Source organism: Mesocricetus auratus, unplaced genomic scaffold (genome assembly GCF_017639785.1).
Source record: "Mesocricetus auratus isolate SY011 unplaced genomic scaffold, BCM_Maur_2.0 Super-Scaffold_100003, whole genome shotgun sequence".
Lineage (NCBI taxonomy): Eukaryota > Metazoa > Chordata > Mammalia > Rodentia > Cricetidae > Mesocricetus > Mesocricetus auratus.
In genome coordinates this window covers 100,317,926-100,342,211 of record NW_024429188.1, presented here as the reverse complement: position 1 = coordinate 100,342,211, position 24,286 = coordinate 100,317,926, and the positions used below count along the sequence as shown (strand labels likewise).

At 38.5% G+C, this 24,286-nt stretch overlaps 1 protein-coding gene across 3 annotated transcripts in view; it reads left to right on the top strand.

Annotated features, from left to right (window-relative positions):
* The window catches only part of Hs6st2 (heparan sulfate 6-O-sulfotransferase 2), a 261,265-nt gene that overhangs the window by 25,640 nt on the left and 211,339 nt on the right, over positions 1-24,286 (top strand). The window lies entirely within an intron of this gene.

The following is a 24,286-nucleotide window of genomic DNA, read 5'->3' as shown; positions in this document are numbered from 1 at the left end:
GGGAAAAGAGTCCCAAGGCAGGATCATCTCGATCAGATACCCTACGGGATTATTTTTGGAAGATGGTCTTGATTGTTATTTGGTGTGCCTACTGTGTGAAGCATCATTCCCTAGGCAGGGAATACTGGACAGTGTAAGTGTAGAGAGTTTGAGCAAAAAATAGGCATGTATGTATTTATCTTTCCTCTTGTTTTGTAATTGTGGATCTGACCAGCTCTTTAAGTTCTTGTCTTGACTTTCCAACAGTAATGGACTATAACATGAACTATACCCTGGAATTGTAAGCTAAAATAAATCCCTTATCCACCAGGTTTCTCTTTATATTTTATCACAACAATGGAAATAAAATTAGAACATTGCTTTTGTTCAACCTTGATATCTCTTGAGCTGTTTCCATGCAGGGTTTCCTATTGTGTTCATCCAGGAAGAGTAGAGACAAATGTGAACATGACGTTTTTTGTTCAAGCTGTAAGCTCCTCGATACATTTTGTGTGGATATGTTTTTAATTCTCTGTAGTAAATTCCCAGGAATAAAATGTCTGAGGCATATAATACTTGTCTAATTGTATAAGAAAAGGCTAACCCTGCTTGGTAAGTCACTATGCCAGTGAGTACTCAGTATTTCCTTTCCAACATTAGCCATGCCCCTAAAATTTAGACACTTTATTTTTATTTCTATTTAGTTCAGTGTAATTTGTGATTTCTTTTGAGACTTCTCTTTTGATCTGCTTGACTTAGATGTACACTGAAACTGGCAAAGAATCCTGTTATGGTTGGGAAGATTGGATTCGATCTTGCTGTTGGGGAAATAACCCTCATGTCTTGGTTCATGGTACTGTGTGGTATTTGTACACACTTGTTAATTTTCTGTCTAGGTTTTCTATTCACATTTGAGAAAGGGATAGGAAGTCTCCCTCTAAGCATATTTGTTCATTTTTCCATCAGTTTTCACTTTATGTTTTGTAGCTGTAGTTTGATTTACTTAGAGTTGCTGTATATCTGTGGCCCATTCATTATGTAATGTTCCCGTCATTTGGGGGAATTTTCTTACTTGAAATCTATTTCCTCTATTAGATATATCTACTTACACTTGATTTTGATTTCCTTTTGCATAGTAAAATTTCCTATCCTGCAGTGTCTTCTTAAGTGGTTTTAAATGTTTATGTCACGTTTTCCTTCAATCTGTAATTAGCTGGAATAAAGGGTGATGCATATGTTCTTTCATGTCCAAGACTAGAATTCTAGTTCACCTATTTCTGTTTGCTTGAATGATTTAGGTTGGCTTTTTAAGCCTCCGAGGCTGTTGCACACACCTAATTTTAGCTCAATAATCTCATGTTACCAAGTCTACTTCTCAGTACATCAAAGGATATAGTGGCCCCATTTTCTTTATTTCCAGAGATCAAATGTTTTTAAACTAAATTTAGGGACTAGGGAAATAACCCAGTGGGACAGCACTTGCCTGGCATATCTAATGCTCGGCTTCATCCTTAGTACTGCAATTAATTCACTTTAGTTTAAAGACAGGCTGGCTTTATGCTGCTCAGGCTGGCCTTGAACTATTTATGTAGCTGAGACTGATCTTGAGTTGCTGATCCTCTGCCTCGGACTCTCAAGTGCTGAGATTAGAGGCTTGCCACCACAAATTACTTGTTTATCTATTTATTTATTGCTATTTAATTTTTTAGAAGAGTATTCAAGGGCATCCGTATCAGTCTTCTTCATGGGGTTTAAACTCCTAGTTTAAAGTACTTTATTTAGCATTCCAAAACCATTACTTTCTAAGCCCTGTGTGGGAACGATTGGAAAGCTTTTTGTTTACAGAAGGCTGTCCTTCCATCATTTTCTATCTATATCCACAAGTCCATTATTCAATGCTAGATAAGTTTATAGTCACTGTGAATGACTATGACCATCACTTTCAGAGACCAACTGGCACATATCCAGTCAGATTTGGCTTAAGCTTACATTTAGCTATTACTTAAAACCTAGATATTGAATGTATTTGTAAGATACCATGCATTGTTATGGTATAACTATATGTTTTGTCAAGTTTAAATTCGGTTTAACATAAGCATCCTCTTTTTGTGGTGAAATAATTTGAACTCCTTTCTTCTACTTTGGAAATACACAGTAGAGTATAATTATTTGCAGTCAGGCTACTGTAAAATAGCACTCCAGAATGTGTTACTTCTAGTAACTATGAGGTAGTACCCATTAATCCAACCACTCATTGTCCTTTCCTTTCTCCTACTTTCTCCAGCATCTGGTACTCCGCATTCTAAGAACTCTCAACTTCTGTGAGATTAAATATTTGAATATCTAACTTTTGAGTAAATGTATTCCTGTTCTTGGTATATTTCAATTAACATGGTGATTTTCACTTTTAGCCATGTTGCCACAATTGATAGGATTTCATTTTTTCTGTGGATTTTATTGAGGGTGTATAGTTACTGCTCACATATTCTTTTTCTATTCATAAATTGATGGATGCTTATGTTGATTTCCTATCTTGGGTATTGTGAACAGTGTTATCATGAATGTAGTTGTGTGTGGGGGGGTGTGAGGTCTCTTCAACATACTGATTTAAATTCATTTGAATACATACCCTTTGAAAATATATGAAGAGTTGGGATAATGTATAATTTGGAAGACTCTGCTGCCACAAATTCAGCATAAAACAGAAACAAAATTTATGTGTAAAGTAGGTTGATGCTAAAACACAAACTCAGTATCATGATGTACTTTGACTAAGCTGAAGTATTTGCCATTAACTAATTGACTCAGGATGTAAATGTCTATGTGTGTCATTTCCATTTCCTTGAGTTACAGAGCTGGCAAATGCCATAGGCACTGACTTGTCAGAGGTTTTAGACTACTAGTGATGGGGAACAAGCAAATAGTCTTTTAAATTGAAGCTGCTGTGATGATGGAGGGACAGGGTTCTCAACCAGAACATACTCTGCTTACTGAGGTAGCAACTTATCTGTGTTCCAATAGATGCATAGCCCAACAGGGAATAGGGAAAATCTTTAGGAAATAGTGAGAAGTTGTAGCAGCATGAGGAATTGTAACTTGTAGGCTTAGGATGAGATGTGGAACCTCAGGAGTTGATTCATACAGACTTGGAGGGCATGCTATACTATACTTTGAACTTCGTCCTGAAATCAGTGTTTTTCTGATTATTAAAACAGAGGTGTCGGGGTAGATTTGTGTTTTTACCAAGTTACTTTGACTTCTATGTCAAGAAGAGAACAGAAAAGGGCAAGAATTTGGGGTACTCAGTTAGACTAACCTGGGAGGAAGTTGGGTTGGAGGAGAGACTGTGAGAAGATGAAGAGGTGAATGAATTCAAGAAGTATTTAGGAAGAAGGATAGAAGGGAAGCAGAAGCTGAAAGTTATATAAGCTAAAGATAAGAATGAGGGGACAAGAAAGGTAGCACTTTCAGAAATCTGGAAGGAGTGCTATAATAAATACAAGAATGTGGGACAGCCCAGCTTTCACTTACGGAATTTGAAAAGAATATATGCTGACCATGTTGAGATGGCCTTGTAGGGTGCGAGCTCAGAACTTCAGATAGAGTCTGAAAGTTCTGAGTTTTTTCCTTAGGATCTCATTTAAATAATTTCTAATTTTGTGAAAAATAAATTCTAGTTAAAATGTCTAAGCAACTTGTCTGTGCAAGTTGCTAAAGGAAAAACAGGAGAAATTAGACCTAAATGATAACAGAAAGTATATGAAAAGACATTTCTTTTTTTTTTAGTTTTTAGAGACAGTTTGTATTGCTTTTGAGGCTGTCCTGGAACTCGCTCTGGAGACCAGGGTGGCCTTAACTCACAGAGATCCGCCTGCCTCTGTCTCCCGAGTGCTGGGATTAAAGGCATGCGCCACCAACGCCCAGCAGTGAAGAGACATTTCTTGACCGGATGGGATGCTAACTATTGGGATGTTCCAGGCAAGGGTTATTTTTTTATTGTTTTTGAAAGAAGGTCTCATGTAGCCCAGGCTGGTTTTGAACTTACTATGTAGTCAAGGGTGATGTCGAACTCTTGGTTCTCCTGCCTGTATCTCCCAACTGCTGACATCACAGGCCTGTGTCACCATATTCATTTTATTCAGTACTGGGGTAAAACCCAGGACTTCATGCACTATAAGCAGCACTCTTTCATCTAAAGTAAATCCTCCCACCCCACATCCCAGGTGTGAAAGCCAAGAGCTCTGGGGGAACAGGTATACCTCTTGTCACAAAACTTGTACATCATGAAGGAAATGCTTATATTTGTACTTTTCTTCTACTTCTTTCTCTATATGACACTCCAGATGCTTAAATTTTCCTATATCACACTTGTTATCAGTGTCTTATTTGTAAAATGGGGATGTTACTTCATGGGGATGCCCTACAGTACAAAGCTGTTACAAAGTAAGTGAAGGGCTTCATGGAGTGTAATTTTTCTGGTTACACTGTGAAATATGTCAGTGTTATTAGAAAATCTGTGTGATTGTTGCTAAGATTAGAATGCATTGCTGTAATTAGAATTCATTATTTTACACCACTTTTACTTAAGAACAAATTATATAATTACATGGTTGTAATGAAAAACAAAACCTGTTTCTTATTGTGGTTCTGTCTGTAGCTGTACAAAATGTTATCAAAATGTGTTCATTTTCCCAAAAATCAACCAGTTTTTCTAACCCTAGCTCATTATCTTAGGTTCAGATCAATTCAGTTCTGACACTAAAAAGTTTAGATTCTCCCATTACCACAGATTAAGAGCTCTGTTCTACCTGTCAGTTCTCCACTTCAGATGCCAATCTCAAATTCGAGACTTTTATTGAAACTCTCAGATGGTTCACAGAACTCAAGAAACACTTAAACTTCCATTTACTGGTTTACTATTTAATAAAGGATTTGATAAAGGACACAGATAAACCTACTCATAAAAAGGCACACAAGCAAAGTATGTGTGAATCGATACAGCGTGCCTATGTCTTTTCATGGTTTCAATTCTTGCCCTTTCCACATGTTTACCAATATGGAAAACTTATAAAGCTCATCTTATTGGATTTTTTAGTGGAAGCTTTATTAAGCATGAAAGAGTAAATCATTGGCTTTTCATGACCAACTTGGTCTTCAGTCTTCCAATCCTCTCTCTTCCCTGAAGGTCGTAATTAGGCTTCAAAGTCCCATCTCTTTATATGATTAGAAGCACAAGTTGGTACTCCCAGATATCAGCCATCCCCATCCCGAGATATTATTAGCATAAAAGGGCATCTCCCTCTGTCTCTATCTCTCTCTTTTATACACAAGTATATATTTTACTATAAATCACACTACTACGTTGATAATGGGCCATTTATTATTTCATTTTCAGATTAAACATGGATTGATGAAATGGTACCCACCCGATATTTTCTAAGATTGGGAAATTGAGCATCTTTAATCTGAACATCTACAATCCAAAATGTGCCAAAACATGAATGACTTAGTATACTGGTGTGATTCCTCAAGTATAAGATTTTACACCTGATTTCAGATGACAGGTGCCAGTCAAAATGTAGCTCTACTAAAAATTGTACAAAAATTTCCTTCAGAATATGTGTATGTGTGTGTGTGCGCATGCGTGTGTGTATGATGAGTATGGAACAATTGATTTTTATGTTTAAACTTCCCATCCTGTTATGAATATACAAATAAAATTTGAGAGGTTCTCTCAAGCACTCATGGTCTCAAACACTTCCAATAAAGAATATTCATTATGTACCTGTTGATAACTCACCCAGTTTCAAAGATGCTTATGTAAAAGCCAAAATATGTTGTAAATTTGTAGCATGTGTTCCTCTTCCATTTAGCATGATGTTTTACACATTCTCTATAGACCTGTATTATCCAATTTTTGCATGTTGTAGTAGAAATTTGGAATTGTGGTTACTCTTAATATGTTTCATAATTATTCTTGGCTTCTGACCTGGGCAGAATCTAGAGAGATAAAATTCAGCTAATGTGCCACAACTGAAAGATTTTTAGCTATTATAGATTGTCTGTGATGGTACTGGACAGCTAAAGAACAACACTTTATTAAATGATGGATTTTAACCGGTAAATAATTATTGCAGAGGATCTTGTTATCTATGCAAGATGTAGAAATCCAAGCTATTTGAAAGTTTTTATGAAGCTCAATTGGTATTTTCTGATATGTGTCAGGGTTATCAATTTATATTGTTACACATGGCAAGAAACAGGTGGATGGCACTATCTCTTGGCATAGTGGTACCTACACTGATGAGCTAACTGGCTTTAGACAAAGACTCTAAAGTGCTTTCTATTTCAGTGAAGTAGAAAGTAATATTTGCTAACACTGACCTCATGGAGATGGTAGATTGCTAATTAGATTATGCCCTAAGAACACTTTGTGTGATGTTAAGAAATATGTTGTCTCAAATTAAGTAGAGCCTATGGTTTTTATAAATATAAACATATTGCCAAGAGATGAATCATTGATGGATCAAAGCATACACACCAGATAACAGGGGTTAGTAACGTCAGTGTGAGGGAAAACAAAGAGGAGGGTTTTTCTTTGGAAGATGGGACTACTGGTCAGATTCAGACAAGGACCATGGCCGCATGAGCCCAGTGGCTTTTGGTCATTTCTTGAGAATGAACTGAATTTTAAAGAGTAGGATAAGTGGAGGCAACCAGTATGATTTTGTACCTGTTTTCAAAGAAGAACCTTTTGGTTGAATTAATGCGGTATTTTCTTTATCTCACTAGTAATTTTTGAAAGAATGTTTACTTGTTAAAATAAAGCTGCTGTGTTGGATTTACAGCTCGCTGATTTTACTTATTGTTATGAATGTGTGGTTAGAAACAAAAGCAGACACATATTCTGTCTTTCCACAATGCAAGAGTTTATTGAAAAGAATTTAACAAGCTCTTCCACCTCATTGGCTTTAATTCACCAAGTACTCTTAATTTCACTTGATATTTATGCCTATTTGAAAATAGCTTTTATAGAATCCCATTCCAATCTTAATTGCTTAATATTAGCTTTCAGATAAGACACTATAATTCACACAATGATATGTAGTTTACTGAATGGCTATGAATGAGCTAAAGCAGTTGTGGTTGATCAAAGGATCCTTACTATAGACAAGATGTAGAAAACTAAGATAGATGCTGTGGTAGTTTGAATATAATTGTCCCCCATAATCTCATAGGGAGTGGCACTACTAGGAAGTGTGGCTTTGTTGATGTAGGTACAACCTTGTTGGAGGAAATGTGACACTGTGGGGTTAGGCTTTGAGGTATGCTCAACATACCATCCAGTGCCACAATCCACTTCCTGTTGCCTTCTGATCAAGATGTAGCCAGCACAATGTCTGCCTGCAAGCCACCATGATCCCTACCATGATGATAATAGACTGAACCTCTGAATTATAGGCTGTAGACAGAAGTTTCTGTCCTGCCTGGTCCTGAAGCCTTTTAGTCCCAAATAAACACACAGAGACTCATATTAATTATAAACTGTTTGGCCGATGGCTCAGGCTTCTTATTGGCTAGCTCCTTCTTAATTATTAACTCATCTCTATTAATTTGTGTGTCTCCATGTGGTCTTGGCTTACCAGAGAATGCCTGAGCCTCTTTCTTCCTTGGCAGCTACATAACATCTAGCTTGTGACCTTTCTCTGAGACTCTTCACAGATTTCTATTAGTCTGGTAGCCCTGCCTGTACTTCCTGCCTGACTACATCCTTCCTGTCCATTAGACGAAGCAGCTTTATTCAATAACCAATAAGGGCAACATATATTCACGGCATACAGAAGGACATCCCCTATCAATAAGCCACCACCTCAATTGAATGTTTTCCTTTATTAGAATTTCCATGGTCATGGTGTCTCTTCACAGCAATTGAAACCCTAACTAAGACAGGTGTAAAGAGAGTTATCAATTACATAAGATATTGGCTCAAGCCTGCTGAAGTCCTGACACAGGGTTGCTGCCAGTTGCAGAGCTGATTCTTGGTCTACTGTGGACAAATGGTAGTTCAACTAGACTAGATCAAGCAGGGAGATCCTATCAAGCAGAAGCACTCTGTAGACAGTTCAGAGTTCATTGCCTGACCTGTAATGCACACTGGATGGCCTTATGATGCACTGGGTGCTGCCTATAGCCAGTATTAGGTGTGTCTTATTTTGTATGATCCTGTTGAAGGACTTGCATGATTCATTGGTCTAGTAGTTGGATGAACTCACACTTTGGTTTCACTCAATGGACTCACACTTTGGTTTCACTCAATGGTTTGGATATACCCACATTGCCCTTGTGTTTCTTATTTAATTATTAAGTTCATAGGTGGAAATATTTTATTTATACAAACAAGTTACCAATCTGTGCCACATGGTTTTTGAGGGACAAACTGTCATTATTCACTTGTACATTCAAAATTAAAAGTCATTCTGCCTCAACATTTGAACCTAAGATGGATCAAACTGCTGTCTTACAAAAATTCATATAATCTGAACACCACTGCTTTATACAATATGGGGTTATTTAGAGCAGAGACAAGCCTCATCTCCACATCCTTTTTAGATCTTTGACCACTAAGGCAACAGAAAGAAATGATAGCTAATTGGTTTCTGATGAGCCAGCCAAATCACTCTAGCAAATATTATCCTACCTCTAGCCACACAGTTGGAAGCAAAGAAGCTTAGGGGTCCTAACTAAATCATTGACATGTCTGCTAGAATATGATGTAGGCTTTACTCAAAGTATCTGGGCATTAAACCTGAGTTTATTCATTAAGGGTCTTCTGGGTTCAACCTGAACCTATCCAGACTTGGTCTTGGCTGGCTCTCAGCTCCAACATGAAAGCAGAAATTTGTATGACCTTTTAGATAATGTACCCGGTTTGTAGCCTGTGTCTATTTCAGCATGGTGCTCAACATTCTGTCGTACAGTTGCCTTTTTGTTTTGATTTCCCAGATGTTAGCTTCCTAGGGCCAGTGACTTTTCTATGTCTGTCTTCCCAGTGTCTTTGTTTGTTGTGTCAATAGGTGAGTGTTGAATTAGAAAAATTAACTTTTTAGTGCTGTAGATTTAGCCTGTCAAAAGCCAAACACAATAGTCTATCTTTCAGTGAATGGTTTTAGAGGCAGTTTTCTAGAAACCCAAGTGTACCTTAAACTAGCATCTTTCAATTGCACTATGTATATAAATCAACCGAAGATCTTGTTAAAAATCTAGATTCTAATTCAGTGAAGCCTGAGATTCTGATTTTTCACCTCCCAAGTGAGGTTAATAATGTTGTTTGTAGACTATATTTTGAGAATTAAAAATCTAGACCATGGGTGAGCCTTGTCTCATCTCCAAAGTTGATTCCATCATCAAGTTTAGTTGACTTTGCCTCCTCTGACACAACCTGTTTTTTCTGTAGCCTCTGTTTTAGCTGAAGATTTCATTGTTTTCTGCACAGATTGCTGCAGTATCTTCCATCTAATCTAACTATATCTTTCTCCTCCTTTCTGTTCTGTATACTGCTGCCAAATGATATCCTGCAAATACGTCTTTGGTCATGCCAGTCTATTGTTGAGAGGCTTTCAACAGAAGATAATAAACTAACAGTCCTGCTGCTAGATATTTTAATTTTGGGTGGGAGCAGGGCTATGCTAAACAATATAGGATCTGGGAAGCTAAGAATGTAGGTGTTGGTAAACCAGTCATTAGGAGCCAACCAACTAGCCAGGGCTACTTATATATACTTGCTCCTCCCTTCCTCCCTCCCTCCCTCCCTCCCTCCCTCCCTCCCTCCCTCCCTCCCTCCCTCCCTCCCTCCCTCCCTCCCTCCCTCCCTCCCTCCTTTCCTTCTTTCCTTCCTGGTAGTAAGAAAGCCAGGCATCCAAAATGCCAAAACTATTGACCATTGCTTCAATCAAGGTTTTGCGTGTCATTCATGATAAAATCCCAACAACTTGAAATGCATTGTTTCCAATTCTTTGGCAGATGAGATGTTTCAGCTGTTTCCTTGTCCAAATATTAGCTAACCTGGGCTCTGTCAATCCCCAAGTCCACCACTAGTGTTTTAGTTTGAATTATTATTTCTTGTACCTAGTGCAATACTTTATTATGTACCCCATACCTGAAATGCCACTCACCAGTTCCTTTTTCTTTCAGGCTTCTCTTGCTGTGCTTTCAGCTGGGGTCTGTTAGGTGGTTGACGTGCATATAGTCTCACTCAGGTATAAACTCACTAATATCCAATCTGATCCAAGAGTAGAACGTGGTGGCAGCAGAGGATGACAAACTTCTAGGATTATACTTTTCTTTCTTAACAAAAGAGCTCACTGTGCTTGTTGCAACAGGTATATCTGGGATGGCCAGACATTAGGAGATGTGAAAAAGAGCAAAGTATCCTACCTTCCTGAGAAGCAGTTTGACTCTTCTCCAGGAATTCTAACTGGCCTGTTCTGACCATTGAGCTGCTGCTGCTGCTGCTGCTGCTGCTGACACCGCCGTGGAGTGTGGCTGCATTCAGGAAGAATGATGAGCCCTGTTGACTTTTGGTAGTGTTTGTTTTCTTCCTGCTTTAATTTAGGAACTCATTACAGGGGTTGTTCTTTGTTCATCATTCCAGGCTTTTCCATATGCTTACTAATGCCTCCAGCTGGTTCTCTAGAGAAAAGTGCTGGGGAGATCAATCAAATGAGATCTTAAAGGGTAAATAAGGTTTTTAAATGTGTCCGAGCAGCATCTCTTCAGTTCAGTGGGAAAAAGTGCTTCCAACGAAAGAAATTTGTCCAGTGAATGCCTCCCAAATGGCAGCAGAGCAATGGGCCTCAGATGGTTGTTTTGTAACCCAAGTGTTCAGTTCTGCTTAGATTTCCAATGGCTGCTTAAAACTTAAGAGTGAGGGAAAATGAAGTGCATTTGACTTAAAAGAATTCACTAATGGAAGATGAAAGTAGTGAAAAATGTACTTTCACACACATTATTGGATGGTTGTATGTGTGAGTAGAGGGGTTGGGGCAGGAGATTGGGAAAGGAAAGTTACATTAAGTATCCCCTTTCAATAATTTCACAATACACCCCTTTTCTACTTCCTGCATATCTCAACAAATAAGGATCACAGAGACTATAAAATATTTCAGGAAAAAATTCCAGAGTCATTTAGAACTCAGTAGTTCTGGTCTCTGTCTTCTCAGAAGCTCCAAAATGAGAAATTTTATTATGCAAATTAATGCACCCAGAGTAGAATTTATAGGATTTTATGATATTGCAAATTTGAAAATTACATCTTGTCTTTTGTCCTTTGTTGTGACTTAAAATGTGGCCATGCCTAAGGAATAGAGTGAATATATTGAATATTCTAAGCCACTTGGAATTGAAATATACATAGTGAACGCTATTGGTTATACAGAGGTCTAGGTTCATCATGGAGAATTGGCTAGGAGAGCCCTTCTTGTTCTATTACACAGATGCTAAAAGTTGTTAGAGACTACCTGCCATCACTAAACCAGAAAACCAATTTATTCTGTGATATATTAAAGAAAGCATACTTGGCATGACAATTTTGTAAAAACATTATTGAACATGGTCCACAATCCAGTATGCATTATCCTTTCTTAATTACTATTTCTTGAAAAACTTGACAACAATCCCGTCTGTTAGAGTAAGGGATTTAGGACTGTCTAAAGAAGAACACAGGCCAGAGTCAGCATGAATGTGTGATAAGAGGAATTAGCAGTATTTGCTTACCTTTAGCGTGCCATTTATTCTGATCTTCTTTTCCAGTTGCTTCCAGGACAGGGGCCATTAAGACCAGAGTGTCTATTTGGATGCTTGCAATCAGGCTGAGGGGCTTTTGTCAGAGTAAATCAAGTATCTTGTATGGCTTCTCTGAAAGTTCACTAAGTAAGGGTGGCTTTTGTTCTACTTGACCACATTCCAAGGAGGTAATAAATGGGGTCCAATTGAACTGTGTTTCTGAAAGATTTCTGGAAGAGCTTGGGGGGAGGTACCTCGTGTCTTGGACATTATAGTTGCTCATGGTCTGACAGTCACCATGGTTATCAGTCATAGACTTGTAGCACCAAATGCCACATCCTTTTGTCTACCCATGGTTGTCAGAAAGACAAGCCTGGTGTTCCTAGCAAATCTGCCTCTCAAGTTTCATGTCATTGTCATGCCTTGGCTGAATTGAACTTCTAGGATGGTCCCTGTGCCTGGTACCTGGCACACCCAGAATTGTTAGTCTGCATTGTCCTCACGACTATAAATGATTTCAAAGGAGACAGGAATGAAAGAATTGGTGTGTAAGTAATACTCTTGGATAAAACAAACTCTGTCCTAAGATGAGTATGTGTTAGAGCTGTCATAAAAGATCCTGGGCATAAAACTGCTTTCCACATGGGAGGAGATGTTACTGCGATTATCAATCACATTACAGCTAATTCAACTTCCTCATTTGCCCAGGCCTAGAGAGGCGCAGAACTTCTTCCTGATGCCTTTCCTCATCACATCAGGCTTCTTCCAATATAGAGAATTGTGTAGTACATTGAGAAATGGCTCCATTTAATCTTTGAGGTCTCAATGGCAGGTATGCCTTTGGACAAGTGGATGTCTAGACAGTATTCTCAACCTTGTAGAGGTAGCTGTCAACTTGTCAAATGTTATCTTAAGATGTGGTCTTTTTAGACACAAAAGAAACATCTTCCAGAATAACCATTCTGTGGAATATGCTTGATTAGAATCTTGCTGCTGTTTCCTCTGTTGTTTATTTATTTTTATTTAAATTCTATTCATACACTATATTTTGAGTGTTTTTCCCACTACAGCTTCCAGATTCTCCCCACCTCCCTATTCACCCAACTTCTTCCTGTTTTTATTTCTCTCTCTCTCAAACAAATACCCCAAAATAAAAACAAAGGAATAAAAAAATAGGACAAAAGATGCCAGAACAGTCTTTTAAAAAACCTATCATTTATTTTAAAATTATTCATACATCTAATACATTGAGTATATTCTTCCTCCTTTCCCTTCTCTTTCTCCTCTTGACTCCTGTTAGCCCAATCCCTTTGTTCCCCAAGACGGTTTTACTTCTATTTTCATGTCGTACATACACACAACATTTTATATTATCTATATGAAGGCATATAATATTTGTCAGAAACTAACTTAATTCACTTACTGTGATCCTCTCCAATTGTATCCATTTTCCTGAAAAGGACAAAGCTTCCTTGTTGTCGGCCAAAAATTTTCATTGCGTATTTTCTTTATTCCATTGTGTATTTCCCAAAGTATACTTTCTGTATGCATTCCTCTATTCTTGGACACCTTGGTTGGTTCCATAACTTAGGTACTGTGAATAGTGCTACAATAAGCATTGATGTGCAAGGATCTCTGTGACAAATTGATGTGGATTCCTTTAGTAAATGCTCAGAAGTGGTATGATTGGGTCATATGATAGGTCTCTTTTAGGTTTTTGAGGAATCTCCATACCGATTTCCATAGCATGTGGACTAATTTACATTCCCAGTTGCATCCTTGCCAGTGTTTGTTGTTACTTGTTTTCTTAATCAGTGCCATTCTGTCTTTGGTGATCTGGACATCAATGTCCTTTGAATTTCCATTTCTCTGATGACTAGTGAGGTGGAACTTTTTTTGTTCATGTGATTACTGGCCATTTGTATTTCATTTGTTGAGAGCTATCTTCATTTCATTAGCCCAGTTATTGTTTGCATTATTTTATTTCTGATCTAAATTTTATTATCCTTTTGTATTCTAGATATTAATCCTTTGCCAAATGAATAGTTAGCAAAGATTTTATCCTGTTCTGTAGACTGTCTCTTCTCTTGCTTAAGTCATTCATTTTTTAAATCTTTTTTAAATTTAAGTTAGAAGCAAGCTTGCTTCACATGTCAATCCCAGCTCTCTCTCCCTCCCCTCCTCCCCTGACTGCCAGTCCCCCACCCAATCCCCACTCCGATCTCCAGGGAGGGTGAGGCCCTCCATGGGGGATCTCCAGAGCCTGTCATTTCGTTCAGGGCAGGGCCTAGGCCCTCCCCCCAAGAGTCCAGTCTGAGAGAACATCCCTCATTGTAGGATGGGCACCCAAAGTCCATTTGTGTGCCAGGGATAAATACTGATCTATTACTCAAGGCCCCATAGATTGCCTAGGTCTCCTCACGTTCAGGGGGTCTGGATCAGTCCCATGCTGGCCTCTTAGCCATCAGTCTGGGGTCCAAGAGCTCCCCCTTGTTCAGGTTAGCTGTTTCTGTGGGTTTTACCAGCCCAGTCTTGACCCCTTTGCTCATCACTCCTCCCTCTTTTTCGCTGGATTCCAGGAGTTCAGTTCAGTGTTTAGCTGTGAGTGTCTGCCTCTGCTTCCATCAGTCACTGGTTGAAGGTTCTAGGATGGCATATAAGGTAGTCATCAAACTCATCATCAGCGAGGGGCATTTAAGGGAGGTCTCTCCAGCTTAAGTGGTTCTTTTGCAATACAGAAGCTTTGTAAATTCATAAGGCCCCATTTTCAATTATTATTTATTTATTATTATTATTAATTATTATTATCAGCAGCAGTAATAGGATTCCTAGTCAGAAAATACCTTATAATGTCTACATTTTGAAGTGTGTACTCCATAGTTATTTTCAGTATTGGTTCTTATGTTAAGATAATTTATTTATTTGTGTTTAATTTGTGCAGTGTGAGAGACAGGGCATCTTATTTATTCTGCAAGTATATTTATCCTGTTTTTCTTATACTATTTGTTGAAAAGGATATCTTTTCTTTAAGATGTATTTTTTGTCATCTTTGTCAAGATCAAGTGGCTGTAGCTGAGTGAATTTATATGTGGTTCTTTGATTCTGTTCCACTGATCTATGTGTCTCTTTGTGTCAGTATTATGCTGTTCTTGTTTCTATCATTGTGTAGTATAACTTGAAATTGGTATAGTAATGCCTTTAGTAATATTTTTTGAATAACACTTTGCTGCTATTTCTGATAGTCACTCATAATATTTAAATTGTAGAATGACAGATTTATTATGCCTCTTAGAAATTTTATTATCCAGTAATTTATTTACCATGTTCCCAGGTCCCAGCTGTTTCTAGAAGGGACACAAATGTCAAAGAAACTGCCAGGCATATATTGTTGATGGATGCTAAGATATCATGGGTTATTGTTTGCAATATTAATATTGGTACTTACGAATATTGAAAGAAGATGCACAGTCATAGTAAAACCTGTCCTTACTTTAGGTGTTAACTATTAATAGATATAATCCATCATCAAATTAATGAAATTTAGTGCTTTTCTGCAAACAGTGAAAGTTTACAACAATGCAAACAATTTTTAATTTTTACTTTGCTCTGAATGTTGAAGTCATGACTATAATTTCAGGTAACAGAAGATTTGTAAACCTTCAGAATTGTAAAATGTGTCTAACCTACAGCAACAAGGTCATATGAGTAGTTAGCAGAAAGATTGGGAAAAATCCTTTTAAGTGCAACTTCACTTTTCTTTAAGTGTCATTATGCCTCGTGTACAAAGTCACATTATATCTTCCCTTTGATTTTCCTTTGACATTACTTGGTTGTATATGAAAACTATAAATCCATCTTATTACAAATTTCTTCTATGATTTGAATGTGTCTTCTAAAGTTCCTGTCCTGGAAACCTAGTTCACACCAGATGTGACCCTACTATCTTAGATCTTGAAGCTTCTAGGACTATAAGCAAAATAGACTTATGTTCTTTATAAATTACTAGGTTCATGGTATTCTATTTTTTGAGACATGGTCTCACTCTGCAGCTCTGACTGTCCTGAAACTCACTTTGTAGACCAGGCTGGCCTTGAACTAACAGAGATCCACCTTCATCTGCCTCCCAAATGCTGGGATTAAAGGCATGCACTACCACATCTAGTAATGGTATTCTGTTATAGCCGTGGAAAACAAACTAAACTGTTGTCAGTGATATGTTTTTTTTATATTAGTACAGCCTTTAGTTTTACATCTACTTTTCTTTTATGTTTTGTTTTTTTGTCTTTGTTTTTTTTGAGACAGGGTTTCTCTGTGTTACAGTACTTGCTGGCCTGGAACTCAATTTGTAGACCAAGCTGGCCTTGAAATCAGAGATCCAACTGCCTCTATTTCCTGAGTGCTGGCATTAAAGGTGTGTGTCACCACTGCCTGGCTCCTCTACATATTTTTCTTCTTTTTTTTTTTGCATACCACACTTGTGAAGTAGGGCAGGGACAGCAGTTGTAATTTTAAAAAGCAACATGCCAGAGAAAGATACCATACGGCCTCTGGTGACAGGAGTGACAAAAGAGAAGAGAGAGGCAGAGAGAGGAAGGAGGGAGGGGAATAGAAGGAGAGACAGAGATAGGCAGAGAAGGAGAGAGAGAGAGAGAGAGAGAGAGAGAGAGAGAGAGAGAGAGAGAGAGAGAGAGAGAGAGAGAGAGGAGGTAGGCATGGACTTTTTAAATGTAATGAATGTGCACAGGTGGTGCTCTTAGTGGCTGCAGCTGAGGACATATCCTGTCAGAACCCCAAGGACAGGTTCAGTACAGATGCCTGTTTACTAACACCAGCACCAGCACCAACCTGTCATTATTAATGATGCTTCTTTTTCTGTATTATGGTGGAGAAAGTTGTAAGTCAAGGAGAGGATAAATAGCTGGCTTAGGATCAAGTATACAGTAATCTAACTGAGATGGTCATTGTGACATATTCATTTAATTCTGTTGCGCATGAAAGCAAAACATAGAGATAAGAATGTGTTAGGAAAAGACATTCACAAGAAGCTAACTGGAGAATTGTTTCACTGCTGAATCCAACTCCTTTCTACCAGAACTGTTAGCTAGCTGACATCTTAATCCAATGAACCTACAACATTAGATCATTTTAGCTATAAATGTGATGTCATACATGCAGACCTAGCATAGCCTTATGCTGCACCTTGGATGTTTATTGTAACAGAGACTATTCTAATAGAAAGATCACCAGTGGGCTCAGTGGCCAGTAGTAGTGCTTCCATTACTACATGAGAGAGTGCCATACGGAAGAAGCTGTGCTACATGAGAAAGTGCCATACCAAGGGAGCTGTCTTTAAATTTAAGGGTCAAGTGTGATAAGGGTCAGTGGTTAACATGGGGCATCTGCCATGCTTTGAGATAATCTGTCTCTGTTCACACTGCTTACAGGAGAGCTTCAAGGACTCATTTCACTTGGCAGATTTCAGTCTGTTGTGATTTTTCGTTTTAAAACACATCTTTTCTTTTGAAAATTTAATGAAGTGCTGCCACTTTCCTAGTGTTTTAAATTGTTGATCATTTTTTAGCTGGCACAGAAATGTTTGTAAGTGTTAATACTTAAAATACCATATTAGAAAAGAAGAAAAAGCCTCGCCCATTTGTTTGGTGCGCGTTCTGAGTAAGGGTGGTACTTGCTATGCATACTAGAGTACAAGCCCTGCTCGGCTGGCATTTTGGACATCCACAGATGGCTCACAAAGAAATGCTTTGGTCATATCAAGACACTGAACCTCCTTGGTTACTGACCCAGTGTGCTGCAGGTCAGGGCCATGGTGTTGGTGATTTAAATACCAACAAAGTGGTTCTGCCACTCCTTTGAGTGTCCCATTAGTGGATGAATAGAAAGTTTCCATCCTTAGAGGTGTCAAGTTGCATGATACCAAGCGTGCTTAAGTGAGGCAGGCAAGATACAGTCTTAAGAGAACCATCCTACAATCAAGTTAAGGATGTTTTGAGACAGTATCTAACTATACAGCTCTTATTGGTCTGGAATTGCAATATAGGCCAGCTTGGCTTCCTACTTGTAGTGATGTTTCCCTCTGTCCCTTGTAAGTGCTGTGCTAACAGGTGTGAGCCTCTGTGCCCCCTCACAAGCTCATATTCAAAGCAACACTTGGTGGTTGGAATACAGTTTTCCTGGCTGTGATTTCCCTTAGAACACAGATAAGCTTCAGAGGCAGAAGTTACGTATTTGGTACTCATCAGAGGTGGATCCCTCTCTGCCTGCTTGATGAGTGTATTACAAGGGGGTGGCAGTTGTCAGTAGATTCAGTAACTCCCTGGTGAATTTAAGTATTTTTCTGTGGGTTGTTAACGTGATGATATCATATAAAAAGTACTGTCAGGAAAGCATATGTTTGCAACATGAAGATTCCTTAATCACCCCCGCCTTTGGGAGAGCAGAACGAGATACACACAAAGATTTTATCATTGAAGCAAAAATTTCACATGGCTTCCAACATGATTGGTCAATGAGTTTTATTTAATAATTCAATAGAAATAACTCCAGGACAACCTACTAAACCCGAACTGAAAAGAACAGGCGAAAGGACAGCATTAGATAACAGGCAGCTTGAAGCGCCAGGGAGGGGTAAGGCAGAGAATGGAGACAGCTATCTATTCAGCTTCCATTTGTAAGGCCAGTGAACATTCTGTTCGATTTAGTGGAATTTGAATGATTTTGTTTTGTGGAATTTCACATAAGATATTTGATCATATTCTTTTGTCTCCCCAGCCCCTCTCAGACTCTCGCAACTTCGTGTTCTTTCTGTTCTTTATCTTAAAAACAACAGCAATGACAATGACAACAAAGCTCGATCACACACACAAAAATAACTATGGAGTAAGATTTGTGTTGACTAACTTCTCCTGAGCATGAAGGCTGCCATGGAGTGCAGTTGATATACCCAATATCACTGCATTAGGATGCATTGTTATAAAGGGATAAAGGCGAAATTAGAACAGGAATATTAAGTGTGGTATGGGAGGGAAAGGGAGGAAAGAGGAGGAACTGTGGAGATGAATAGCTAACAATTGGTTGAATCTTTTTTTGTCTGAGATAGTGTCTTTCTGTGTAGCCCTGACTGTCCTGGAACTCCCTATGTAGAGCAGACTGGCTTAGTGCTCACTGAGATTCTCTTGCCTCTGTTTCCCAAGGGCTTGGATTAAGTGCGCATGTGCCACCCCATCTGGCCTGTTGAACTTTTTTATTTGTTTGTTTTTCTTTTTTTTCTTCTTTTTTTTTGTTTTATGAGAAAGGGTTTCTCTGTATTGTTTTGGAGGCTGTCAGTCCAGCCCGGCCTCGAACTCACAGAGATCCGCCTGCCTCTGCCTCCCGAGTGCTGGGATTAAAGGCGGGCGCCACCACCGCCTGGCCTGTTGAACTTTTTAATGGCTGCTATCTTTCAGAATCTCAGGTTAGGGACTATGAAGGTATTTTGATTGATATAATCTCAGATTTCATAAATCCTGATTGACCAACAGGATTTTGAAAGCTGCTTCCTAAAGATGATGGGGATTAATAAGTCACCTGGAGATGGCAGACACATAGGCAACAAGAAAAGCCAAATAGAGCCTTATCTGATACTGTAAGTTGGGGGTTTCCAGAAGGGCCAATTGAAGGGAAAATTTTATCAAAATGGAAGAGCAAAAGATGAACTTTTTTTTTTCACAAAAAAAGAACATTCCAAGTGAAATTATAGTGTAGTTTTAGGGGAGTAAATTCTCGGTCTTAGGCCCCACATGGTTCTAAGCTATTTAATCATTTCAAAATAGATACCATCGTAGCAGTTTATATGAGTATCAGTGGCTGAGTTTATTATGCCATGGATGGGATTATGTGGGATCTAAGAGAAAGAGCTTCAAGTGGTTGCTCATTGTTCCTAACCAGAGACCAATGCAGTGTGTCTGTGAATTTGGATGAGAGTTAAAATGCAGGATGCAAAGATGTAGAAAACAGGCAAATAACCGAACTGAGAACTGAGAAGGCCTGTAGGTCTCATTGAATCCAGCCTCTTAAATGAACATATGGGGAAATTGAGGTTCTATGTGAGAAAGTAGGTTGTATTTTGTTGTTCCAGGTTTGATTGCAAAATAAAGTATAAGCTACCTATCCATCTACTGTTTGCCTCCATTTATACTTAGTATGATTTTGTTATGGAGATTAGAGTCATGAGATTCTGAACTAAGTGACTTGTATGTGATTAGAGTCATGAGATTCTGAACTAAGTGACTTGTATGCAGTCTGGCTGGTGGAAGGAGCCAGGGTCTGTCTGTTTCTAGTCTGTGAACATAGCTATTGGAACTAGTGGTTTGTAGTGGGAGGTGGAGGGAACTTAAAAGGGCTTTCAGAAAGGTCACTGTAAAGAAGTTATATTTAAGCTGAAGTTCATGGACTCTTGGGGAAGAAGGAACCATGTTACAGATGGAAGAAGCCAGCCAGCGAGCTGCACCCACCCAAGTTAATTTGCCCTCGGGACTGTTGCTGGGGTAATTCTGTGACAGGCCTACTGCAGTCTGGTACTTTCAGTGCACAAGTGCTCCATTGTTGGTGGCTCTAACTTGAGAGTGCACCAGAGGCTCATGTCACGACAGTTTTCTTAAAGCTTGCCTGTCTGCTGTGTTTTAAGTAAGATCAGGATGAATCATAATGCCAGAAGTGTGGGATGGGTGGGAAGGGAATGAGTTAGGAATGGCCTTGTAATCTCATATTACTGGTAGAATACTGAAAAATATTTCTCTAAGGTTTTAAAGATACATCATGCTACAAAGATTCCTAGAAGTATTTCCCTATGACCATGAGAGGCCTGTATTTGCAGAGGCACCGAGATCAAAAGCAAAGAAGGACTGGTTGAAAGAAACATAAAACCCTGCTTGTCTGGGTCCTGGAACAAAGACATGTAAGGCCAGGCTTTGACTTCTGCACTGGGACTGTGTTGCCTTTGATTCTCCTCCTTTACCTTTCCTGTTTAATATGTGATACACATAAAAAATGTAGTTTCATCGAAAGGATTCATAAGGCATTTATCTTAGCCCCATTCTCCATTGTACTGCTCACCTCAGTGTTCTTTGGTGGTGATTAAATAAGTGCATGCTCATTGCAAGAGCATGTGTAAAGTTGCCTTGCACATTGCCCACTAAGAAAGGTAATGGATTCAATATTTTGGCTTCTTATTTCTCTTCTTTTTCTGCTTGCATACTTTTAAAGATTTTGTTGTTTGTTATTCTTCAGTGTTGGCCACTCACAACTGGTGGAAAAGGACTGGATCTGAGGTGATTTGGTCTAATAAACGCAGTAGAAAGCACTTGACTAAAAGAAAATCCTAATGTTAATTTGGTTCAGTCTTTTTTTTTCCTAATTGAAAGTTTGAGAACTGTTGCTGATATCCTAAATTCATAGCAAGCCATTTCTACAGGGGTTGGAAACAAAAGAAGAAAAGTCACTTATTGTAAGGTTCAGGACCAAATTTGAAGGTTTTCAAGGTCCCAGTATGGCAAATGGTGGAGTGAATGTGAATGTATTATGAAATCATGTTCCTATCATCATCTGCGCAGTGAAGAATGGAATTTGGGTCTGATGTCTGCATTTATTACCACCCCTGTAGCTATTGAAGTGATGACCATTCTTGGTGGTGGTGTAGTATGATGTATGAAATGCTGCCTTCATAAGGACCTTGATACAGGGCAGAGGTGATTACAACAAATCATTGCTGCTGCTATAATGTTCCATATACCAAGATTAAACCACTAGATGAAGTAATGTGCTTTTTTTTGAAAAGCAGCTGGAAGGAAACCAGGATACAAACTACTGCCAAGTGAAATATAATGCTCCAGGGGACAAAAAGAAGATACTGTAAACTTAAAAACATTACAAAACTGACCATCTGTGTTATATATTAAACCACAGGTTTTTGATTTGTTATGGTTTGAAGAATGACTTTATAACATGTGCCACTCCCCCCTACCTTCCTCAGACCCAGGAAAATATTCAATTTTCATAAGTGTACTTAAACCATTTTTTCGGTGTTTTTTTTTTAACTTCAAATCAACAGTTCTTAATTAAGGCCTTCCGCTTGTTTCTTCACATTGAGCCCTACCACATAGTAGTCTCCTTGCTAATTTCACATCAGCACCAGTGTGTAACCACCCACCAAGATGTGAGTCGAATCAGTGTGGAGTTGACAGTTGAAAAACATCTCTGCCAGGGCTTAGGAAATAAGAGCCTGTTACACTTATTTTTGGGAAACTCTGTGGCATTAAAATCTTAAGCTTTCCATGTTTTGAGAGAACTGAGCAGTAGTCCTGCTTCTTTTAGTTTTGTTTTTCCTACTAGAGATGGAAACCAGAGCTCTGTATCCACTGTGCTATGTTGTGTTTGACAACCAAGTTCCCAGCCCAGCTCTAGTAGCTCCATCTTAATTAGACTAGAATTTTCTCAAGCAGAAAATCACATTTATATGTTAGCTAGGATGTAACACCTGATAACTATCCATTGTCTCCAAGCAAAAGGGACACCTCTGTGTTTTCTTGCAATTTCTATGGGACTGGCTTTGAAACACTTGTAATTTAGGAAGGCAACTCGTGGTTAACCCAGCCTCTTTGGTAGGTTTCCAGGGTTCTGTAGCTTTGCTAGTTCTCATTTTTTGAAAAGCACAATGTTTTGAAACATAATTTACATTGCTATATAGTTTACACATTAAAGGGTGAAACTAAATTTTAGAGGATATATTCACGGGGTTGTATATCCAAAACTATAATAAGTCTTAAAACATTTTTATTACTCCCCAAAGAATTCCCACACTCCTTAGCCTTTATACTCAGCTTTTCCTTTTGCAAAGCCCTAGGCAACTACTAAACTGCTTTCTGTCCATTTGTTTGTTCTCTACATTTAACATAAATGGACTCAAAGCATACATGATCTTTTATTACTGGCTTCTGATTCATCTGTGTTGTAGTATCTCTTAGTGCTTCATTCCAATTTGTTGCTGAATGTCATTCTATTCTATAGACATATCACAGTTTTTTTTACACTTTTTATAATATGTTTAAATTAGAAACAAGCTTGCTTCCCATGTCAGTCCCAGCTCCCTCTCCCTCCCCTCCACACCTGCTCCCCCCAGCATCCCCAGCTCTCTCAGCTCCCCACCCAATCACCACTCCATTCCCCAGGGAGGGTAAGGCCCTCTATGGGGGATCTCTAGAGTCTGTCCCCAAAGTGTCCAGATTGAGAAAGCATCCCTCATTGTGGGATGGGTCCCCAAATTCCATTTGTGTGAATACCACAGTTTTTATCCATTCAGTTGCTAATTGGCATTTGGGTTGTTTCCTGGTCTTTTGGCTTGTGCATAATACTGCACTAGACGTTTGTGCATAGCCCTTGTGAAGACACAAAGTTTGATTTATAGTAGAGTTGCTGTGTCATATGGAGTTTCAATGCTTAAACCTTTGAGGAACCATTTTACACTCACATCGGCTATATGTAAGTTCCCAATTTTTCTGTATCCTTGTCAGTTCTGGGTAGTATCCCTATAATTACTTTTTGTCACAACCACTCTAGTGGATATGAACTGATATATCCCTGAGATTATAACTTGTATTTTTCTGCTGACTACTTATGTTAATTATCTTTTTAATTAGACTATTAGTCATTTGAATGTTTTCTTGGGTGGGGAATATTTGCTTAAGTTTTTTGCCATCAAAAATTGTACCCCTGTCTTTTTGGTTAATGAGCTGTGGTTATTCTTAATATATTTTAGATGTGGTCCATAAGTTGAAGGATTTGTACAAATGTTCTTCCATTCTGTAAATTGGCTTTCCATTTCCACTCCTGCAGTGCTGGGGATTGAACCTGGGGGCCTCACACTATCCCTGAGCTGTAGTCTCAGTTTTCTGTTTCACTTTCTTGGTGGTATTCTTTGAATCCCAAAAGACTTACATCTTGATATATAGTTTATGTATTTTTCTTTTTTGTTTATTGGTTTCATAGCAAAGAAGCCATTGCAAGTCATAAAGATTTATAGCTATATCTTCTAAGACATGTATAGATTTGGCTCTTCACATATATACTTGTAGTGTGATCTTTCAAGTTAAATTTTGCATATGTTATGAAGCAAGGGCCCAGTTTCATCAATTTGAATGAATATTGTTTTGAGATAGAACCATTTGGTGAAAAAGCTACTATTAGTTGTTCCTTTCCTATCTCACAATAGCTATGCATAGTAATTATTCCAGTGGGGTAGCTATAAATTTGTTAGGCTGACTTTAGCAATGGTGGCACCATAGTCATATTCTGCTACTATCACCTGTGATGACTTGTTTATTTTCAGCAAAAATTATCATGAATCCACATTTTACTTACCGTGCTTGACTCATTACTGCAGAGGAAACTACAGAGAATTAATGAGTTATCATTACCATCTAAATTTGCGTATCTCCTTGAATGCTTGGTCCCTAGCTTGGAGGATTATCTGGGT